Consider the following 10,693-nt stretch of genomic DNA (forward strand, 5'->3'; position numbering starts at 1 on the left):
GGAGGCTTGTCCTGCCTACTACTGGTGATGTCCTTGATGGTCGTGGTTGTGGAGGTAGATACTTGGAATGATGTTTTGGCAAAGATGTTGGAAACATGTTTGGCAATGGAGTTGGTGGGAAGGACTATGTATCTCTTCTCGGCAGTGTCTTCTCTGGGTGTGTTGAAGATGTTTAGTGCTCGCCGTCTGCAGTCTCTGATGAAGTGACGAGGATAGTGGAGTTTGGAAAATACTTGTTCAATTATAGTGCATTCTTCCTCAAGGAACTCGTTGCTGCAGATTCTGAGTGCACGCAGGAAGAAGCCTATAATTACACCACGTTTGGTTTTGGTGTCGTGGTGAGAGTAGAAGTGGAGAAGATCGTTTTGGTTGGTGGGTTTTCGATAGACTTTAAAACGAAGTTCGTGGTCAGCTTTGCAGAGTAGAACATCAAGGAAAGGAAGAGTGTTGTCGACCTCTTCTTCAAGTGTGAACTGGATTGAAGGCTCGACCTGGTTGAGCTTGTCTTGGAGAGCTTGAACGTTGAAGCGTTTAGGAGTTATGAGGAGAATGTCGTCAACATAACGGAGCCAGGTGACAGACGAAGGAATAATGGTGGAGAAACGTTCGGCTTCTAGATGTTCCATGTATAGGTTCGCCAGGACTGCACTCAGTGGCGAACCCATGGGTAGTCCAAAAGTCTGCTGAAAGAGGTGATTTTCAAAAGAGAAACACGTAAAGCCAACACATAGTTCAACCAGGTCGATGAAATCGCTGGCTGGAATGGGAAGATCAAGTGAATCGTCAATTTTCTTGCGCAAGAGATCGATGGCTTGTTTAGTAGGTACTTTAGTGAATAGGGAAGTCACGTCAAGGCTGGAAAGTTTTTTGTTCCTGATGTTGATGTTGCGAATGCGATTGAGAAGATCACCTGAGTGTTTGAGATGTGCTGGACTGATAGTGCCCAAGAGTTTGGAGAGGTGTTTGGCGAGAATTCCTGAGAGCTGGTGGGGAGCACTGCCTATTCCCGAGGATATGGGCCTCAGTGGGATACCAGGCTTGTGAGTCTTTGGCAGGCCGTACATTCTGGCAGGTCTGGGGTTGCTGGGCATGGTGTGCAGAAGTTTCTTCCCTTGTTCTGAGCTCCTCAGAATGCGGCGAGTCCTTTGAAGAAAAGTTTTAGTAAGGTTGTCCACTTGGTTAGTTGTGAGAGGTTTGTAGGTATCTGGGTCATTAAGTAGATTGAGCATTTTGTTCCTGTAATCGTCAGTGTTCATGATAACAACACCACCTCCTTTATCAGCGGTGGTGACCCTGATGGTCGTGTCTTCTGCTAAACCTTTGAGTGCATTGATGTAACGTCGGGGTATGACTGGGGAGCTGCGTGTTGAGATGGCTGCTGAGATGATGCCTTGTAGATAGCCTTTTTGGAAGTCGGAGTCATTGTGTCTGTAGTTTTTGGCGATGAAATTGAGGTCTTGTTTTGGTTTCGTAATTCCTGTTGCGAATTTGAGGCCTAAGCTGAGGGCTTCAGTTTCTGTGGTTGACAGTGGACGAGATGAAAGATTTTGAATAATTTCAGGTCTTCCTAAACTTTTCCAATTACTATTATCGCAGAGTGTTTGTAGTTTCCTAGTAAGTCTGATCTTCTGTTGAACATTCGCTGTGGTAACTCTGCTGCGAATGATTTCGGCGGTGCGTCTGTTCATGTTGCCCCGGAGTGTTGTGCCTAGTGTTCTGGCTTGGAGAAAAGCTTCCTTTGTAGCATTGTTTAAGTCATCTGCACACTCTTCAAGGTAGGTCCGAGCTGTAGCGGAGAAAGGTGGTTTGATGTTGGCAATTTGAGAATACCTGGACCTTCTTCTAAAAGCTTACTCACTTCGCAACAGACACAATTTTCTTCGTGACTGCATCCAAGAAATGGTCTTACTAAGATCTACTCCTCCTCAAATTGCCAACATCAAACCACCTTTCTCCGCTACAGCTCGGACCTACCTTGAAGAGTGTGCAGATGACTTAAACAATGCTACAAAGGAAGCTTTTCTCCAAGCCAGAACACTAGGCACAACACTCCGGGGCAACATGAACAGACGCACCGCCGAAATCATTCGCAGCAGAGTTACCACAGCGAATGTTCAACAGAAGATCAGACTTACTAGGAAACTACAAACACTCTGCGATAATAGTAATTGGAAAAGTTTAGGAAGACCTGAAATTATTCAAAATCTTTCATCTCGTCCACTGTCAACCACAGAAACTGAAGCCCTCAGCTTAGGCCTCAAATTCGCAACAGGAATTACGAAACCAAAACAAGACCTCAATTTCATCGCCAAAAACTACAGACACAATGACTCCGACTTCCAAAAAGGCTATCTACAAGGCATCATCTCAGCAGCCATCTCAACACGCAGCTCCCCAGTCATACCCCGACGTTACATCAATGCACTCAAAGGTTTAGCAGAAGACACGACCACCAGGGTCACCACCGCTGATAAAGGAGGTGGTGTTGTTATCATGAACACTGACGATTACAGGAACAAAATGCTCAATCTACTTAATGACCCAGATACCTACAAACCTCTCACAACTAACCAAGTGGACAACCTTACTAAAACTTTTCTTCAAAGGACTCGCCGCATTCTGAGGAGCTCAGAACAAGGGAAGAAACTTCTGCACACCATGCCCAGCAACCCCAGACCTGCCAGAATGTACGGCCTGCCAAAGACTCACAAGCCTGGTATCCCACTGAGGCCCATATCCTCGGGAATAGGCAGTGCTCCCCACCAGCTCTCAGGAATTCTCGCCAAACACCTCTCCAAACTCTTGGGCACTATCAGTCCAGCACATCTCAAACACTCAGGTGATCTTCTCAATCGCATTCGCAACATCAACATCAGGAACAAGAAACTTTCCAGCCTTGACGTGACTTCCCTATTCACTAAAGTACCTACTAAACAAGCCATCGATCTCTTGCTCAAGAAAATTGACGATTCACTTGATCTTCCCATTCCAGCCAGCGATTTCATCGACCTGGTTGAACTATGTGTTGGCTTTACGTGTTTCTCTTTTGAAAATCACCTCTTTCAGCAGACTTTTGGACTACCCATGGGTTCGCCACTGAGTGCAGTCCTGGCGAACCTATACATGGAACATCTAGAAGCCGAACGTTTCTCCACCATTATTCCTTCGTCTGTCACCTGGCTCCGTTATGTTGACGACATTCTCCTCATAACTCCTAAACGCTTCAACGTTCAAGCTCTCCAAGACAAGCTCAACCAGGTCGAGCCTTCAATCCAGTTCACACTTGAAGAAGAGGTCGACAACACTCTTCCTTTCCTTGATGTTCTACTCTGCAAAGCTGACCACGAACTTCGTTTTAAAGTCTATCGAAAACCCACCAACCAAAACGATCTTCTCCACTTCTACTCTCACCACGACACCAAAACCAAACGTGGTGTAATTATAGGCTTCTTCCTGCGTGCACTCAGAATCTGCAGCAACGAGTTCCTTGAGGAAGAATGCACTATAATTGAACAAGTATTTTCCAAACTCCACTATCCTCGTCACTTCATCAGAGACTGCAGACGGCGAGCACTAAACATCTTCAACACACCCAGAGAAGACACTGCCGAGAAGAGATACATAGTCCTTCCCACCAACTCCATTGCCAAACATGTTTCCAACATCTTTGCCAAAACATCATTCCAAGTATCTACCTCCACAACCACGACCATCAAGGACATCACCAGTAGTAGGCAGGACAAGCCTCCATCCTCTGCAGGGGTATACATAATCCCTTGTAATGACTGCAACAAGTTATACGTGGGCGAAACATCAAGGGACCTCCAAACACGTATTTCAGAACACCAATACGCAAGCAGGTCTGACGACACAAGGAATGCCTGCGTACAACACCGTAATTCACACAACCACTTGATAAACTACAGAAACTCAAGACTTATCGCCACAGAAGACAACACTCAATACCGAAGAATCCTGGAATCATCACTTATTTCTATATCCGACAACTTCAACCAGAATAGTGGCTTCTATAACATAGCTGAACCACTTGCCAAGAAACTCCTTCATCGCTATCCCACATAAGAACACTGTAGAAGGTCTGCTCACAAACTTGTCCAGTCTCCTTTCCAAGCTACCCAAGTTTTTAGACTCTACAACCCAACTCGGTACATCATCAGATGCAGCATTCTTCACCTGACCTCAGCCGGACTATAAATACTCGCGTTCCTTCCACCCCAGATAGTTCTGTTTGTGACTTGAAAAAGCCCACTGTGTGGGCGAAACGTAGTCAATAAAGGATCACATTATACTGCATTTGTGTTTATATTGCCATTGTGTCGGTATTTTATACCATTTATTTCCATCCAAATCTCCACTCTCTGGAGAGGCGTAGAATGAGGGGAGATATCATTGAAGTGTATAAGTGGATGACAGGCATGAACAAGGGAGATATTAATAAAGTACTGAGGGTGTAGAACCAGGTAAGAACCAGAAATAATGGATACAAGTTGGATAAATCTAGATTTAGAAAGGACATAGGTAAGTACTGGTTTTCTAACAGAGTTGTACATGCGTGGAACAGCCTTCCCAGTGGGGTGATAGAGGCTAGGACCTTGGGTAGCTTTAAGAAGAGACTGGACAAATATATGAGTGGGAGGGGCTGGGTTTGATTGGTGTCATGGGGTACGGGAGTTGAGACGTAGGTTGATTTGGGAGGGCAGGTCCTTCTCAAACCCAGCCGTTCTCACTAGTAGAGGTTGTCGAAGTAGATGGTCTGTACCAAGATACCCTTGTGTTGCAGTGTCTGACAGAATGAACATTAAAATGGTATAAAATACCGACAGATTGTTAGGTAAGACACATATGCAACAGTTAGGTATCTTTATTTTGAAACGTTTCGCCTACACAGTAGGCTTCTTCAGTCGAGTACAGAAAAGTTGATAGAAGCAGAAGATACTTGGAGACGATGTAATCAGTCCATCACCCTTAAAGTTTTGAGGTGGTCAGTCCCTCAGTCTGGAGAAGAGCATTGTTCCGTTGTCTGAAACAATATGAAGTTGAAGTGACAGAATCGGGCCTTATATAATGCCAGGAGGTGAGACTATATAAGGCACTATATAAGGCCCGATAGTTCCTTGATAATGTGAGTAGTCACGAAGACCTGTTCGTGTGCTCTTGTGAATCTGTACAAGGATGCCTTCTCTTGAGCAACTTTACCAGCAGCTGAGTGAGGAGCTCAGAGTTGCTAAGATGGAGATACGGCGATTAACGGAGGAGAACAAGAGGATTCGTAGTAATCCTTCTGTTGTGAGTCCCCAGGTTAAGAGGGGAGCTTGGTCAGTGGCCGGGCAACATGGAACCAAGCTGAAGATCAAGAAAACGGTTGGAGAGGCGGAAACAACGAGAAACCAGAAGACTACAGTGGAAACTTCCAACTCATTCTCGGTGCTACCTGACGAATGTGAGTGCTCTGCTGGGAATGCCACAACGAGCACCAAAGAAGCATTGGCAGAGGTGAGTAAGACATTCCTAGAAACCCCAACGAAGACCATCGAGAACGTCTTGACGAATTCTACAAGTGGTGTAATGCTACCTGGCGAATGTGAGTCGACTACTCGGAGCATCACGACGGACGACGCCAAGGAAGGTAAAAACATTGTTGTTGTTGGGGATAGCCAGATTAGGTACATGGATAGGGCATTCTGTTTGAAGGATAGGAGTAGGAGGCAGAGAGTGTGTTTTCCTGGGGCTGGGATGAAGGATATTGTTAGCCGTCTGGATGACATCATGAGAGGTAATGGGAGCAATCCTATTATCTGTCTCAGTGCTGGAGGCAACGATGTTGGCAGACGTAGGAGTGAGGACCTGATTAGCAGGTATAGGTCAGCAATAGAGATAATTAGGAGGAAGGGTGGGAAACCTGTCATATGTGGCATTTTGCCAAGGAGAGGAGTTGGAAATGAATGGTTGTCCAGAGCAATTGGTGTCAATTGCTGGCTGGACAAGTACTGTAAGGAAAATGCGGTAACATTCATTGACAACTGGGACCTCTTCTATGGCAGAAATGACATGTATGCCAGGGATGGGGTTCACTTATCTAGGTGTGGGGTGGGAGCACTGGCCAACGCAGTGGAGGGAGCTGTTAGGTCTTTAAACTAGGAATAGTTAGTGGTATGGGTTTTGGCGGGAAAACTGTGAAGTCGCAGGGTAGTAACATGAGTACTAGGAGAACTAGTAATAGGCAAAATGAGGTGGATATTGGAAAGCCAGTGGCACTAATTGACAAGGACAGTAATAAGTTTAGTGGAATAACAGAAAGGAGCAGGAATGATAAAGAGAAAGGAGGGTCCTTAAGTATATATTACACAAATAGTCGCAGTGCTAGGAATAAGATGGACGAGTTGAGACTAGTTGCTAGTGCAGGTAACATAGATGTATTTGCCATTACTGAGACGTGGTTTAATACAAAAAGTCGGGACATGCCTGCAGAATGTCACATTCAGGGTTTTAAATTGTTCCAAGTAGATAGAAGTATCGGGAAGGGGGGTGGGGTGGCATTGTATGTCCGAGATCGCTTGAACTGTTGCATAAAAACGGGTATTAAGTCTGAAGTAACACATACAGAGTCTGTTTGGATAGAATTTTCAGAGGGGCATGAAAAATTAATTTTAGGTGTGATATATCGTCCCCCAAATTTAGATAGGGACCAAGGGAGACTACTATGGGAGGAAATTGTTAGGGCCACAAGGCACGATAATGTAGTAATTCTAGGAGACTTTAACTTTAGTCATATTGATTGGAATTTCTTGACTGGGAATTTAGAATCATACGATTTCTTAGAAGTAGTTCAGGATTGTTTTTTGAAGCAGTTTGTGACAGAACCTACAAGGGGAAATAACCTGCTTGACTTAGTTCTGGCAAACAATGAATCCCTTGTTAATAATTTAGAAGTTTCAGAGGAACTGGGTGCTAGCGACCACAAATCAATTACATTTAGAATTGAATGGAAGTATGATAGTAGGGATAACTCAGTAACAGTCCCAGATTTTCGCTTAGCAGATTACGATGGGCTTAGAGAACACTTATCATCTGTTGACTGGGGTAACGAAGAGAGCTATCAATATGACAGTTTTCTGAACACAATACATGCTGCTCAAAGAACGTTTATCCCTTATAAGGAAATTAGATCAAATAGAAATGACCCAAAATGGATGAATAATAGGCTGAAATATCTACTAGGGCATAAGAAAGGAATTTATAGGCGTATCAAAAGAGGCGAGGGTCACCTTATGAATCAGTATATTGACATTAAGAGGGACATTAAAAAGGGGATAAGAAAAGCTAAAAGGGACTATGAAATTAAAGTTGCTAGGGATTCTAAAACTAACCCAAAAAGTTTTTTCCAGGTCTATAGAACAAAAGTCAGAGATAAGATAGGTCCCCTTAAAAATAACTATGGGCATCTTACTGACAAAGAGAATGAAATGTGCTCGATTTTAAATAATTATTTTCTCTCGGTTTTTACACAGGAAGACACTAATAATATTCCGGTAATTAATTTTTATAGTGGGCCAGAAGAAGATAAATTATGTAACATCACAGTCACTAGTGAAATGGTTGTGAAGCAGATAGACCGACTGAAGCAAAATAAGTCACCGGGTCCTGATGAGGTTTTTTCAAGGGTTCTAAAGGAATGCAAATTGGAAGTCTGTGAACCATTAACTAATATTTTTAATTTATCTCTTCAAACAGGTATAGTGTCTGATATGTGGAAGATGGCTAATGTAATTCCTATTTTTAAAACAGGGGACAAGTCGTTACCGTCAAATTACCGCCCAATAAGCCTGACCTCAATTGTAGGCAAATTACTAGAGTCAATTATAGCTGAGATTATAAGAAGCCATCTCGATAAGCATAGCTTGATTAATGATACTCAGCATGGATTCACAAGAGGCCGGTCTTGTCTAACTAATTTATTAACTTTCTTCAGTAAAGCTTTTGAGGCTGTTGACCACGATAAAGAATTTGATATTGTTTACTTAGATTTTAGTAAGGCATTTGATAGAGTTCCGCACCAGAGACTGTTGAAGAAAGTAGCAGCTCATGGCATTGGGGGAAGGGTGCTCTCGTGGATCGAATCATGGCTCACAGACAGGAAGCAGAGAGTGTCCATAAATGGGGTTAAATCCGAGTGGGGATCAGTAACAAGTGGCGTTCCACAGGGATCAGTCTTGGGCCCGTTGTTGTTTATAATATATATCAATGATCTTGATGAAGGAATTACTAGTGATATGAGCAAATTCGCAGATGACACGAAGATAGGTAGGATAATTGATTCAAACGTAGATGTTAGGGAACTTCAGGAGGATTTAGACAAACTCTACTCTTGGTCAGAAAAGTGGCAGATGCAGTTCAATGTAGATAAATGCAAGGTTCTGAAGCTCGGGAGTGTCCATAACCCTAGCACTTACAAGTTAAATAATGTAGAACTTAGCCATACAGATTGTGAAAAGGACTTGGGGGTTATGGTAAGCAGCAACCTTAAACCAAGACAGCAATGCCTAAGCGTACGTAATAAGGCAAATAGATTACTGGGATTTATATCAAGAAGTGTAAGCAACAGAAGTCCAGAGGTCATACTGCAGCTTTATACATCATTAGTAAGGCCTCACCTAGATTATGCAGCTCAGTTCTGGTCTCCATACTACAGAATGGACATAAATTCCTTAGAAAACATTCAGCGTAGGATGACTAAATTAATACATAGCATTAGAAATCTTCCTTATGAAGAAAGATTGAAGACTCTCAAGTTACATTCACTTGTTAGACGAAGAATGAGGGGAGACCTGATCGAGGTGTATAAGTGGAAGATAGGTATTAATAAAGGGGATATTAACAAGGTCTTGAGGATATCTCTCCAAGAGAGAACCCAAGAGAGATTTAAGTTGGATAAGTTTAGATTCAGAAAGGACATAGGGAAGTATTGGTTTGGAAATAGGGTAGTTGATGAGTGGAACAGTCTACCTAGTTGGGTTATTGAGGCTAGGACTTTGGGTAGTTTCAAATTTAGGTTGGATAAGTACATGAGTGGGAGGGGTTGGATTTGAGTGGGACTTGCACATCAGAGCTTATTTCTTGGGTAGCATTGAAAATTGGGTAGGTCAAATGTTTGTTAGTGGGATGAATTGTAAAGGACCTGCCTAGTATGGGCCAACAGGCCTGCTGCAGTGTTCCTCCTTTCTTATGTTCTTATGTTCAAAACTTTAAGGGTGATGGACTGATTACATCGTCTCCAAGTATCTTCTGCTTCTATCAACTTTTCTGTACTCGACTGAAGAAGCCTACTGTGTAGGCGAAACGTTTCAAAATAAAGATACCTAACTGTTGCATATGTGTCTTACCTAACAATCTGTCGGTATTTTATACCATTTTAATGTTCATTCTGTCAGACACTGCAACACAAGGGTATCTTGGTACAGACCATCTACTTCGACAACCTCTACTAGTGAGAACGGCTGGGTTTGAGAAGGACCTGCCCTCCCAAATCAACCTACGTCTCACCTCCTGGCACTATATAAGGCCCGATTCAGGTACGGGAGTTATTTCTTGGGTAGCTTTAGGTAGAGGTCGTTTTGATAAGGACCTGCCTCGTATGGGCCAGTAGGCCTTCTGCAGTGTTCCTACATTCTTATGTTCTTAAGTTCTTATGGATCGAGTCATGGCTCACAGACAGGAAGCAGAGAGTGTCCATAAATTGGGTTAAATCCGAGTAGGGACCTGTAACAAGTGGCGTTCCACAGGGATCAGTCTTGGGCCCGTTGTTGTTTATAATATATATCAATGACCTTGATGAGGAAATTACTAGTGATATTAGCAAATTCGCCGATGACACAAAGATAGGTAGGATAATTGATTCAAACGTAGACGTTAGGGAACTTCAGGAGGATTTAAACTATATTCTTGGTCAGAAAAGTGGCAGATGCAGTTCAATGTAGATAAATGCAAGGTTCTGAAGCTCGGGAGTGTCCATAACCCTAGCACTTATAAGTCAAATGATGTAGAACTTAGCCATACAGATTGCGAAAAGGACTTGGGGGTTATGGTGAGCAGCAACCTTAAACAAAGACAGCAATGCCTAAGCGCACGTAATAAGGCAAATAGATTACTGGGGTTTATATCAAGAAGTGGTATAAACCTTGGTAATAAATACCGACAAGTTGGTTTAGAAAGACACGTAAGCAAACACTATGACATATTTATTAGAAAACGTTTCGGTCCTGGGACCTTGATCACTTCTAACATAGAGGTAGAAAAACATTATATATATAGGCGGAGAGTGAGGTGTGACGCACGTGACCTGAGGAATGTCATAAGAACATAAGAATGGAGGAACACTGTGGAAGGCCTACTGGCCCATGCGAGGCAGGTCCTTATCAAAACAACCTCTACCTATGATGAGGACGGGTAGACGATGAAATCACGTGACTCCTCTGTTGTTGGGTTGGTGGTGCTTAAGTATCATGTATGCCAATGTTTTTGAAATTTTGTAGTTTCCAGTGTTGCGTTCTATAGTGTCGGTGACGGCGATTAGTGAGGCTTCTAGGCACCGTCGGCGTCTGAGGTCTGGTTCGGTGAGAACGAGTTGTGCCTCATTCCAACTCATCAAATGCCCCGTGGAGTCTCTGTGGAGGAC

Source organism: Cherax quadricarinatus, chromosome 5 (genome assembly GCF_038502225.1).
Source record: "Cherax quadricarinatus isolate ZL_2023a chromosome 5, ASM3850222v1, whole genome shotgun sequence".
Taxonomy (NCBI): Eukaryota; Metazoa; Arthropoda; class Malacostraca; order Decapoda; family Parastacidae; genus Cherax; species Cherax quadricarinatus.